Source organism: Hydra vulgaris, chromosome 15 (genome assembly GCF_038396675.1).
Source record: "Hydra vulgaris chromosome 15, alternate assembly HydraT2T_AEP".
NCBI lineage: Eukaryota > Metazoa > Cnidaria > Hydrozoa > Anthoathecata > Hydridae > Hydra > Hydra vulgaris.
In genome coordinates, this window is record NC_088934.1 from 7,083,933 (window position 1) to 7,097,500 (window position 13,568).

At 24.2% G+C, this 13,568-nt stretch overlaps 1 long non-coding RNA gene across 1 annotated transcript in view; it reads left to right on the plus strand.

Moving 5' to 3' along the window:
• The first annotated feature begins 1,905 nt into the window (after positions 1 to 1,905).
• LOC136092380 (uncharacterized) overlaps positions 1,906 to 13,568 on the plus strand; it is an 11,851-nt gene continuing 188 nt past the window's right edge. The window contains exons 1-6 of the long non-coding RNA XR_010644379.1: positions 1,906 to 2,040; positions 3,091 to 3,195; positions 8,202 to 8,345; positions 8,425 to 8,495; positions 8,584 to 8,670; positions 12,817 to 13,568. The exon at positions 12,817 to 13,568 is cut by the window's right edge and continues 188 nt beyond it. This is a non-coding gene — a long non-coding RNA (uncharacterized LOC136092380). The remainder of the gene's footprint in view (positions 2,041 to 3,090; positions 3,196 to 8,201; positions 8,346 to 8,424; positions 8,496 to 8,583; positions 8,671 to 12,816) is intronic.

A 13,568-nucleotide genomic window follows, 5' to 3' on the forward strand; every position in this document is an offset into this window, starting at 1 on the left:
TAAATAATTGAACTATTTTTCTTCTATCTTGCATTATAGTCTATGCAAAAAAGTTTTCTTAATTTTTTTTTATACCGACTGATTTCTTTTATTAACATTAAATGTAACTATTCTAGTATAGTAGCGTTAATTGCAGAAAACAATTGTAAATAGGGTTCGACGATTTCGGTAACTTCCAAAACAGTTACTTTTAGTTACTGGTAACTGCGGTCACTTGAGCGTAACTTAAGGTAAATTGAGTGTAACTTATGGTGGTAACATTGGGTTAGTTATAAGTTAAAAAAGTAACTTAAAAAAGATCGACTTCTATTATTGATAGAATGTGAGAAGAATTCTTACATTATCAATAACACACACGTATATTTAATTTAAGGTGTTTGCGTACAAATATTTGAAAGCTGTAGAAGTTAAACTAATATCTCTAGGTCGCTAGGTTCAGTTACAGTAAGGAGAAAAAATCAAAAATTAGTTCCTTGCTAGAAATATATACATTTTTTTACAACTTCAGTTAGTTTCCGAAATTTCATGCAAAGAAGTTTTAAACTTGTTGTAACTATTAAGGCGTTTCAATTATTTCATTTCATTATTCTATTTAAATTCTTATACTTTTCTTTTGGACATAAGTTTTTTACAAAGGTAGCTCAGATTATTTGAAAAATCTCTTTATACAAGCATATTAACTATTCGTTTGTTAGATTTATTTATCAGGTTAACAAGACTTTTATTTAAGCGGCTGCCCATTAATTACGTCAACAAATTTTCGACAATTTTTACCTCTCCCCTTCCCCCTTGTCAACAACTTGTCAAACTTTCAGAGAATCCCCTATAAAATTACGTCAACAATTAATTTACCCCCTCTTTCTTATGTAAAATTCAAAAAAAAATACGAAAAAAAATTAAACATTTTCATATAATAGTAATAGTAGAATAGTAGTAGTTTACAACTTATAGAAAAAGTGTTTAAAAGTAAAATGTTTAGAAAAAAAACTTATAAACAATTTTTAAATATATTTAGCCATTTAAAATTACAAAGGCTTGCTCTGAGCAAAAAGTGAATAGGAGTAAAAGTGATTACTACATGCAACACTATTGGTTTAAACTTCTTTCAGTGCATAACAGAAGGTAAAAAAAATTAAATTCACTCAACTTATTGAAGAACTGCAAGTCGATATTATGTTAATAATAAAAAAATCGTTCCAGTTATGGAATTTAAAAGAACAAAGAGAAAAGTTAAAACTTTGACGGAGGAGAGTATTCCTTGAAGCGTTCCGAATTTCATACTATGATAAAGAAGTCGTAACTATTGAAAATTTTGATAAGATTTTAAGTTGTTATTTACGAATAATAATTGAAAACTCAATATACATATATATATATATATATATATATATATATATATATATATATATATATATATATATATATATATATATATATATATATATATATATATATATATTTATGTATATATATATATATATATATATATATTCCTAGATCGACCTAAAGGTGACTATTTGCGGTAAAAATACCACACTTAAGGCGACTTTTTTGTTAAGGTGACATTTCTTGGTCACCTTAACGTTTCTTAGCCAGATTCTACATTCGTTAAATAGATTTTTAAAGATTACAATTTATCATAATAAATGTTAATGTTAAAAGAGTTGCCATTTAAATTTTCTCTTAAAAATAATGTTTTTTTCTCAAGTTATGAGCAATGTAAATTCGGGGTTGTATTTCTTGAAAAGTTTTTTATGCAAATACAAGCTGCGTTTCGGCTACACTCTCCTTAAAGGTAGTTTTTCAATGTCTAAACGCGTATGTAATTGAGTTATTATTGTTTCTATTAACAACTTAGAACGTAAGCTTCTAAAATACCCTAAAACTGTTAATTTTAGATTAGAAACTGAGTCAGAGGTTTGTTTTTAAAAAATATACATGTTCAAAAATAATCAAATAATCGACGATAATCAAATCGCAGCGAGAATTGTATCTAAGTGCGCTATCACATGGCCGATCAAATGAGAGATAAGATCTTTTGTGAGTATAAATGCTTAATCAATCAATCAATATCAATAATTTATTTCTGAAATAAGATTGTACATTCAAGGATGTTTACAAATAGTAAGTTTACTAATATAAAGTAAACACCTGCTAATGTCTGGGTTATATCTAATTCAAATAAATATAATGCTAATTTTCATAATATATAATAAAAATAATAAACTTTATAACATAAAAATAACGGTGTTAATAATAACTTTATAACATAAAAATAACAGTGTTAATAGTACTACTAATAATAATAACAATAACAACAATAATAACAATAATAACAACAACAATAATAATAATAATTATAATATCAATAATAATAATAGTAGTATTAACAATAATAATAATAATAACAATATTATTATTAGTAGTAATAGTTAAAAGTAGTTAATAATAGTAATGTAAATGTTTATAAAAATAACAATAAGCAATAGTAATGACAACAAAATATATAATAGAAATTAAAAAAAAAAAAAAAATACTAAAGACAACAAAAATTGATTATAGAAATTATAAACATTAACTATATTTTTTTAATAAAAAGTAGAATAATCTAGTTTTAAAGGTTGAGAATGAATTGAGAGCTTTTAGTTCATAATTAAGGTTGTTCCAAGTTTTAATGCTTTGATATTTTATAGATTTATGCCCGTATTTATGAGAGCAGTGTTTAAGACAGACAGGTTTAAATTACTATGAATAGTTACTTAATATGAATTTATAGTTTTAATATTCATTATTACCATTCATACTGAAATCGATTTAAAGTATACGAAAACTTATACAGTAATATTTTGTGTCTGATATTTCATGTCAAGCACATCAACATTATGTTAAGGTTCAAAAATGTCCACCTGTAAATATAATTTTTTTATAATTTGAAAATAATTTGTTTATTATTAGGCTATTTATGTTATTTCACAAAATTTTATTTGATTGAGTGACAGATAATTAAGAAAAAAAAAAAAAAGGTATTTAAATATATTTTGTTTGATTTATTCATTGATCTTAAAGTTATAAATAAGTTATTTAATCTAGTGCGTAAAAGAGAAAAATGTCAACCAGAAAATGTTGCAAAGTACTATATTCAAAGAAAAATTGATCAAGAAGGTTTTCTCAAAGTTAAAATTAATGACTCTATAGGTAAAAATAGTTTTAAAATTATGTTTTAACATCATTTTCTCTACTTTTTTGACTTGTTATTATATATGTTATAATGGCTTGTTGTTAACTTTATAATGGCTTGTTGTTAACTATAATGGTTGAGTTTTTATAATGGTACTTGTTGAACACGAGTTGACTTTTTATAATGGCACTTTATCTTTTTAAATAATACTTGAGCAAACTTTTTTAGTAATGCTATATTTATATTATTAAATATATCATAAATAAATAAATCATTTACTATAATGTGTACCTAATGTTTTACTATTGGAGTCAGAGTCGTGATTTTGTATAGCGATTCCGACTCCACTAAAAATGTTACAACTCTGACTCTGACTCCGCAGCCCTGGTATATATTATAAGCAGTCAATCATTAAACCTTGAGGATCTTTTAGGTAAGTTATAAACCTGTTTTAAAACTTACCTCGTGTTTTTTTTTTCAATTAACTCAAATAGGAATGTCAAAAGAAAATCGAGACGAAGCCTTTACTTATCCATTTATTGTTATTTTTTTTTTTTTTTGACTTCAGTCTTTAATTTCAGCTGTCTTAAAGCTCTTCTATTTGGATGAAATATATTATAAAAGTATCTTTAATAAATTTAAATGACGCCTCAAGGTTTAGTTTCTTATATATATATACAAGTTACTAAATATTGTTTTAAATTTCACATTAGGATTCTTTAGATATAAAATAAAACATCTGTATATGAATCTACATGATGACTTAAGGTTTGATTTATTCTTTCTTTATATATATATTGTTTTAAAAGTCACCTTGAGTTTCTTTTGTTTGAGTTTTAAGTGTCGTCCAAAAAGAACATACGCTTTTTTTGTCAATCCCCCCCCCCCCCTCTCTCTTCCTCCTGCATTTTGCAATACGCTTTTTTAAGTACCCACCACCTCCCTAAAAGTACCTACGCTTTTAACCTATTTATCTAAAATTTTATGATATTTTTTTAAATTTAGAGTCTCCTTTCATATATAATCAACCCACTGCCCTCCCATCTCATATACACCATCTGCGGACCCCCTCTTCCCCTCCGAGCTTATGTACTTTATGGATGATCACTTACTATTAAAATGTCAATTTTAATAGTAAGTGATCATCCATAAAGTACATAATAAAATCTAGAGGTTACCTTAAAGGTTAAAATCTATGTCACCTTAAGGTTTCTTTTATTGTTCCTTGTTATATATTGTTTTAAATTTTACATTAAGCTTTTTAGTTATAAAATAAAGTATTTTGAAAAAAATCTAGATGACGCTTTAAGGTTAAGTTTGTTTTTTCGTTTTTATATGTTTTAAAAATTATCTCGCAGTTCTTTTGTTTTACTGAGCTTTACTATAAAAATGTATAATAGAAAAAAAGTTGCCTTAAGGTTTGTTTTATTGTTGCTTTCTAATTTTTATTTTAAAAATTATGTTATTTTTTTTTTTGTTTAGCTGAATTATATTTTAAACTATCTTAAAAAAGTCTATGTCGTCTTAAGGTTTGCTTAATTGTTCCTTTTTATATATTGTGAATATTTTTTTTTTTTTTTTTTTTTTTACTTAGTTTTAAAAGACACTAGGGTTTTTTTTATGGCTGAATTATATTTTAAAAATTTTCTCAAAAACTTATATTTTAAAAGTATTCTCAAAAAGTTTTTATGTTGCCTTAAAGTTTGCTTAATTGTTCTTGTTATATATTGTGAAAAAATATTTTTGCTAGTTTTAAAAGTCACCTTAAGGTTTTTTTGTATGGCTGAATTATATTTTAAAAGTATTCTCAAAAAGTTTTTATGTCGCCTTAAAGTTTGCTTAATTGTTTCTTGTTATTGAGAGAAAAATTTTTTGGTAGTTTTAAAAGTCACCTTTAGGTTTTTATGTTGGGCTGAATATTCTTTTTTAATTTCTTTAAAAAGTCTGTCACCTTAGGGTCTGCTTAGTTGTTCCTTGTTATATTGTGAATAGTTTTTTTTTTTTTTTTTTTTACATAGTTTTAAAAGTCACCTTAAGGTTTTTTTGTATGGTTGAATTATACTTTAAAAATATTCTCAAAAAGTCTTTATGTTGTTTAAAGGTGTTGTTAGATTGATCCTTGTTATTTATTTTAAATAATTATTTTTAGTTAGTTTTAAAAGTCGCCTTAAAGTTTTTATGTTTGGCTGAATTATCTTTTAAAATATCTTCAAAAAGTCTATGTTGCCTTGAAGTTTGCTTAATTGTTTCTTGTTATATATTGTGAAAAAATTATTTTGCTAGTTTTAAAAGTCAACCTAAGTTTTTTTTTGTTTGGTTGAATATTATTTTTTAATTTATAAAAAAAGTCTATATGTCACCTCAAGGTTTGCTTAGTTGTTCCTTGTTATATATTGTAAATAGTTTGTTTGTTTTTTACATAGTTTTAAAAGTCACCTTAAGGTTTTTTTGTATGGCTGAATTATATTTTAAAAGTATTCTCAAAAAGTTTTTATGTTGCCTTAAAGTTTGCTTAATTGTTTCTTGTTATATATTGTGAAAAAATATTTTTGCTAGTTTTAAAAGTCACCTTAAGGTTTTTTTGTTTGGCTGAATTATATTTTTTCAATTTCTTAAATAAGTCTATATGTCACCTTAAGGTTTGCTTAATTGTTTCTTGTTATATGTTGTGAATGGTTTTTTTTTTATTATTTAGTTTTAAAAGTCACCTAAAGGTTTTTATGTTTAGCTGAATTATATTTTAAAATATCTTCAAAAAGTCTATATGTTGCCTTAAAGTTTGCTTAATTGTTTCTTTTAATATGTTGTGAAAAAAATTTTTTTGTTAGTTTTAAAAGTCACCTTTAGGTTTTTATGTTTGGCTGAATATTATTTTTTAATTTCTTAAAAAAGTCTATATTTTACCTTAAGGTTTGCTTAGTTGTTCCTCATTATATATTGTGAATAGTTTTTTGTTTTTTTTACACAGTTTTAAAAGTCATCTTGAAGTTTTTTTGTATGCCTGAATTATATTTTAAAAATATTCTCAAAAAGTATATGTTGTTTTAAGGTTTGTTAGATTGCTCCTTGTTATTTATTTTTAAAAATTATTTTTTAATTATTATCTTTTACCTTGAAGTTTGCTTAATTTTTTCTTGTTATATATTGTGAAAAAATTTTTTTGCTAGTTTGAAAAGTAAACTTAAATTTTTTTTTTGGTTTTTTTGGCTGAATTATATTTAAAAGTATCTTCAAATATTTTATGTCGTCGTATGTTTCACTTTATTGTTCCTTGTTATATATTGTTTTAATTTTTACCTCACTTTACTTACTTACGCTTAAAGTTTTAGTTTATTCTTTCTTTTTCTATATTGTTTTAAAAGTCACCTCAAGTTTCTTTTTTTAATTGAGTTTTACTATTAAAATATTTATAATATGTAAACAAAATAGATGTCGCTATAAAGTTTTTTATTGTTCCCTTTGATATTTTGTTTTTTAATCTTCTTAAGATTTATTGTTTGAGTTAATTATATTTTTAAAATATTTGTAAAAGAATTTAAATGTTGCCATCATTTTTATTTGTTGTTGCTTTTTATTTTAAAAGTCACCATAAGGTATTTTTGTTTGGCTTATTATTTTTAAAACATCTTTCAAAAATCTTTAGGTCGTCTTAAGGTTTCCTTTATTGTTTCTTGTTATATGTTGTTTTGAGTTTTACATAAAGTTTTTTAGTTATAAAATAAAGTATTTTAAAAATAATCTAGATGACACTTTAAGGTTTGGTTTATACTTCTTTTTTATTTGTTTTAAAAATTTCCTCTCAGTTCTTTTGCTTTACTATAAAAATATACAATTGAAAAAAAATCTATAAGTTGCCTTAAGGTTTGTTTTATTGTTGCTTTCTATTTTTCATTTTAAAATCATGTTAGATTTTTTTTGTTTGTTTGAATTATAGTTTTAAAGTATCTTTCAAAAGTCTATATTGCCTATAGAGTTTGCTTTATTGTTCCTTGTTATATACTGTTTTAAATTTATCTTAAGTTCTTTAGTATCAAAATAACATATTTCAAAAAAAACTAGATGACACCTTAAGATTTAGTTAATTCTTCCTTTTTTCTTTTTGTCACCTCAAGGTTCTCATGCTTTTACTGAATTTTACTATAGAAGTATCTGTATAAAAGTTTTCACCTTGAGTATTGTTTAAATGTTCTTTTTTATATATTGCTTCAAAAGTTACCTTATGGTTTTATTTGTTTTACAGAGTTTACTATTAAATAATCTAGAGGTTGCCTTAAGGTTTGTTTTATTGTTACTTTTTACTTCTTTTTTTTTTTAAATTCACCTTAAGGTTTTTTGTTTGGGCTGAATTATATTTTTAAAACATCTTTAGAGAGTCTATGTCGCCATAAGGGTTTGCCACATTTTTCCTTGTTAAATATTATTTTATATTTTACCTTAAGTTCTTTAATTATAAAATAAAGTATTAAAAAATAAATCTAGTGAATGCTTTAAGGTTTTGTTTATTCTTCTTTATACGTTGTTCTAAAAGCCACTTTTTTTTTTTTAATCCATTTAGCTAATTTTTCATTGTTAATTTTTTACAAAATATTTTACATAAATAATTATAATATTATTTATTTTATTATAAAGGATTACATATGGCCCCCACAAAACTTTCAAAAAAAATATTCTATATAATGATTTAGATATATAATTAGATAGATACATAAAATATAAACTACAATATGGTAAAAAAAGTATGTTTCAATATAAAGCATTTTGTTATGTATCACTATGATGTGCTATTGAGAACAAGGTTATTATGTATAACTATGACGTACTATTAAGAACAAGATTGTTATTTATAATGCACTATTGGGAACAAGGTTTTTTTTGTTAAGTAAATTTTTTAATTAAAATTAGTATTATTTAATGTATATTTATTTCTTTAGTTATTGGTTAATTAACTTGTTATTATTTTTAAAATACTTTGCACATATTAATGAAAAATGAATTTGTTTAAACAAAACAATTTATTTTGTAGTCTCATTTAAACGAAACAAAAAGCAAGCAGCTTAACCGTGTAAGCAGTGATGATAAAGAAATATACTCAAAATTTTGTTCAAAGAAAAATTAGTTACATGATCCGGACGCGTTGTTAATGGGATCTGTCTCATTCTTAATTCATGTAAGAAGAAAATATGTTTCCATACCCCATTTAAAATAATTTTCAATTATCTGAATGCAGCAATTTTGTTTATTTGTAGTATTTGGGTTCCCATTCTGTTCAACATGTAAAAGGTGTCACTTATACACTTGAAGCTTGCGCAAAATGAAAGTATGTATTTTTGCATTTAATAAATTTGGTTTAAAAAATATTCACACTGCTTTTTAATATTTTTTGTTTGCACAATTTTTGATTTCAGACAATAAGTCGTAACATAACCAAAATGTCTTTAATCCTTCTTTCTATATCTGCAAGAGGAATTGACTATATAGATTCGAATAGTAAAGTAAGTATCTTATAAATTTAAGTATATATTTTATATACACACACATATATATATATATATACATATATATATATATATACATATATATATATATATATACACATAGATATATATATATATATATATATATATATATATATATATATATATATATATATATATATATATATATATATATATATATATATATATATATGATCACTTTTGAATCAAATCAGAAAAGTGATTCAAGAGTCAATTTAAAAAATCCATGTATTGAAATCAAGATAACTTCATTCAAATATAATGAACATAATATGTATTCTGACTGGTATGCAATTTTTATTTTTTTAATAATAGATGAGTTCTCTTAGTCGTTGTGGAGGTAATACTCCATATAAATTGGCTTTTGCTTTTGGAAAGTTGTTGATGAGTAAGGACGTTTGGGCTAACCATGAGCGAGACGCTTTAGATGTAGGACAGAAGCCATGCAATCCAGTTCACTATTCCATTTTGTGTCAACAGATTGGCGTAACTGTCTTAAATTTATTCCTTGAGCGTCTGATTCTGATTCAAGCAACTTAGTTGCAACTGTCGACTGGTGAGTTAAAGAAGCCAAATCCTTGCATGTTTGTAACGCATCATACATTCCAGCAGTCATTCCAAATGAGTCTCGAACTGCACATTGCAAAATATGATTGTTGCACAAGTATTAGTCAAGGCGCTTTGACAATTTGACTGCAAGTTTCATGTTTCTTTTCGGGTCGTTCACGCAGTACATTGACAAATCAGTAGGCAAATTTAGTTCTTCTAAGAAAGAATCCAGATTTCCTTCAATTATGATACCTGTGTGTCTTCCTGGGAACTGTTGGACATGGGGTGTCCAGTGATGTAGTCTCTAATTTTCGTCAATAGCATGAAAAGTCCAAGAGATGTAGCTTTCCTGAGCTCAAGAAGTCCAAAGGTCAGAAGTAAATGCAGCACTTTTTAGATTTGGCGTAATCTCCGTTATTATGCTCTTCATTCCAGCTTGAACTTTTCTTGACCGAATTGAAAGCTTTCTTGAATATGTTGTTCTGTGAAGAAGGCTCAGTTTAGGGTTTGCAATGTCAAACAATTTCTTGAAACCTCTTCCTTCGACTGCTGTAAAGGATGCCAGATCAGTGCAGAAGTAATCCAGTATTGCAGAGTCAAACTGTTTTTGAATGGAATTGTCTCTGTCATATTTGGACTTTGTTTCAAGCATTTCAATCATGGTTCGTAGTTTCTTTTTAGGAGGAGAAAGAAGAGAGTTGTTAGTTTTTTCAGAATACTCAACGTAATCTTGGCTGTGTTTTTTTTTGAGGTGACGATGAAGTTTGTTTGTGTTTCCATCTTTTGTTTTCAAGGACTTTTTGCACGCCTTGCATTCAGCACCGCCACTTGTTTTTTGAAAATATCTCCAGATTTTGTCTTTTCTTGGTGACGTTTTTGATCGTTGAAATGAGGCAAGAATATTTCTTTCAATATGAACAATATGTGTCAAGTTGAATTCCACTGGTAAACTAATGAAATTAAGTCGAAAGTGCACCATTTTATACAAAAAGTTTTTGTATTTAAAATCTAATTAAAAATATTTAAAATCTAATTAAAATTTTTTAATTAGATTTTTAAAAAAAATCTAATTAAAAAATCTGATCAAAAATCTAATTAAAAATTTAATTTGTTTTTGTCATAAACAAAATAAATTTTTATTTAGACTTATTAAGATCACGGAGTCAAAATAATAATTAATTAAAAAAACAAATTATTTAGCATTTTGTAAATTGTAATAATTTTTAATTTGGAAAATAATATAATATTTAAGTCTCGTTCTACTTCTCGCGAGAGTTTTCTATTTCTCGTTTCTCACGAGAAGTCCCATTTCTCACGAGAACGAGACGAGATCTCGCTTATGGTTATTTGTGTCTTGAAGTTATTTAATTTTTGCATTTCTTTTGTTCAAAATGCTGTCAAAGTTATTGTAAATTATAAATAAATTTATTTACTTACTTTATATAAATTACTTTTAACATACTTTACAATTATATAAAATATATGCTTATGAAATTTAACTTTCAATTTATATAGTTAATTTAAATGAAGATTTGTTATTACTTTTAAAATAAAAAAGTCCTACTAAAAAATCATTATTTTATTTGTTAGTTCAATTTACATTTAGTAGCATATTACTTTTATGTAACTTACTTTCATATGCAAGTTTATTTTTAATATAATTTTTTTGAATTATATACTTTTATAGGTGAATGTAAAATGCAGTTTGAGGAACTTTCATATTATGTAATGTAAATCTCAAAAGTAATTAACTTTTAAATGTAAAAGTAAACAGCTTTTCATGTGACTTACTTTTACATGTAAAATTAAATTACTTTATGATGTAATCTCCTTTTAAATAATTTACTTTTGAAAGTAAAAAAACTTACTTTATAAAGTACAAGTCATTTCAAAAAAATTAATTACTTAGACAGAAATGAATATTTACATTGAGCGTTTTAAACTACTTATGTAAATTACTTTTTGATAAAAATTAACTGAGTAAGTAAAAAAAAAAAAAGTAAAAAAACCATTCCTATTGACAAATTTAAAAAAAGGTTAGAGTATTTTTTAAATTGTAAGTTATTCATATAATTATTATTACATTAAAAGATTATATCTTAGATTTTTTTTAACAATTTGATATATATTAATTTTAGTATATATGAAATAACCAACTTAAAAAAGGTTAGACTGTTTATTAGATAGTAAGTTATTCATATAATTACTATTAAATTAAAAGATTATTTTTTTGATTTTTTTAACAATTTGATTTATATTTAGTTTTAGTATATATGAAATAAAAAACTTAAGAAAAGGTTAGACTGTCTTTTTATATAAATACTTATATCAAAAACTGTATTTATAGTTTATGATATAACTATAGATACAGTTTAAATGAACTAAAAATTAAATTTTGTTGCCTAAAATTTGTAAAAGGTCTATATAAAAAATTTTGCAAAGTTAAAGTTACTTATAATCAACACTATTGTTGAATAAAAATACTTTAAGTAATCAATACTTTCTACATATTTTACTCTTATTGTCACAGTTAAAACGAAAATTAATTTTTTTTTCAGTTTATTTCTTTCAAAAAGATTTTTTATAGTAGAATATACATTATGTATACAATCTATATTGTCATTGTATATACAATGACAATATACATTGTATTCACAAAGACAAAAAATGTTATATAACTTTTATTGTCATGTTATATTAGACAATAATGACATATAATGTTATATTAGACAATAATATATATAAGACAATAATGTTGTCATTGTATATTCTATGACAATAAAAGATGTATTGCCTAATAATAAAAATAGGCATTCTAAAAGAATAAGATTTATTCAAATTCTTTATCTAAAACATACAATTTTTAGAATTGTTTAGTTGGTTGTTGTTATATTTAATGACTCATTTTTGTTTTATTTTTGATGGGATTCGTTTTTGTTATATGTTTATACTTTTAAAAAAACATTCTGCTACAACACAAAAATGTCGTTAATGTATCAGTAATATCTTGCCTTTTCTGCATAGAATATATATATATATATATATATATATATATATATATATATATATATATATATATATATATATATATATATATATATATATATATATATATGTATATATATATATATATATATATATATATATATATATATATGTATAGATATATATATATATATAAATTAGTAAAAAACACTTATCTAACTTTTATTTTCTACTTTAAGTTTCACCATTGCTGGATCATCAGGAAGAGTACTCTTCCTGATGATCCAGCAATGGGGAAACTTAAAGTAGAAGATAAAAGTTAGATAAGTAATTTTTACTAATTTATACTCCATTTGTAAAATACACTCCATTTGTACTCCATTTGTAAAATACACTAACATAATTTACATATATATATATATATATATATATATATATATATATATATATATATATATATATATATATATATATATATATATATATATATATATATATATATATATATATATATATATATATATATATATGTATGTTTATATATATATATATGTATGTTTATATATATATATATATATTGATTTTTAGAAAATCATTACGAACTATGAGTAAACCATTAATAAGTTTCGATTATGCCATTAAGTATCTTCTTATAAGGGAGATTACTCTATCATTGAGGGTTTTATCTCTGCCTTACTTCAAACAAAAGGCTACAAAAACTTTAAAATTGTTGCATTACTTGAATCCGAGAGTAACAAAGAAGATCGGAAAAGCAAAAGAAGCCTAGCCGATTTAATCGTTGAAGATGAGGACCGGCAAAAATATATTATCGATATCGAACGTAACCTTAAAGATTCTTTCATTCACAAATCTCTATTTAACACCTCGAGGCTTATTGTCGATAATTTAGCTCAAAGAGTAGATTATACACATATATTAAAAGTCTTTCACATATCCCTTCTCTATTTTTCGATCGAAGGCGGCAATGGTGTAATTTACCACGGCAAGACTATTATACATAAAGTAGAGGCAAACGAAAAATTAAGAGTTCAAATTAAAAATATAAAAACAGGAGAAATATTTGATGCGACAGATATCATGCCGGAGTATTTTTATATTTTAATACCTCAGTTTAACGACCGCCTCGAGAAGGAAATTGACGAATGGCTTCACGTCATGAAGTATAATGAAATACCAACGCCTTATTTCTCACCTTCAATGGCTCAAGTAGCTGAGAAGCTATGTATTCTCAAAATGACAGTTGAAGAAAGAGCTCACTACTCATATTATCAAAAAAAGCTGTATAACGATAGGGATGAATTAAAAGCCGCAGAAACTAA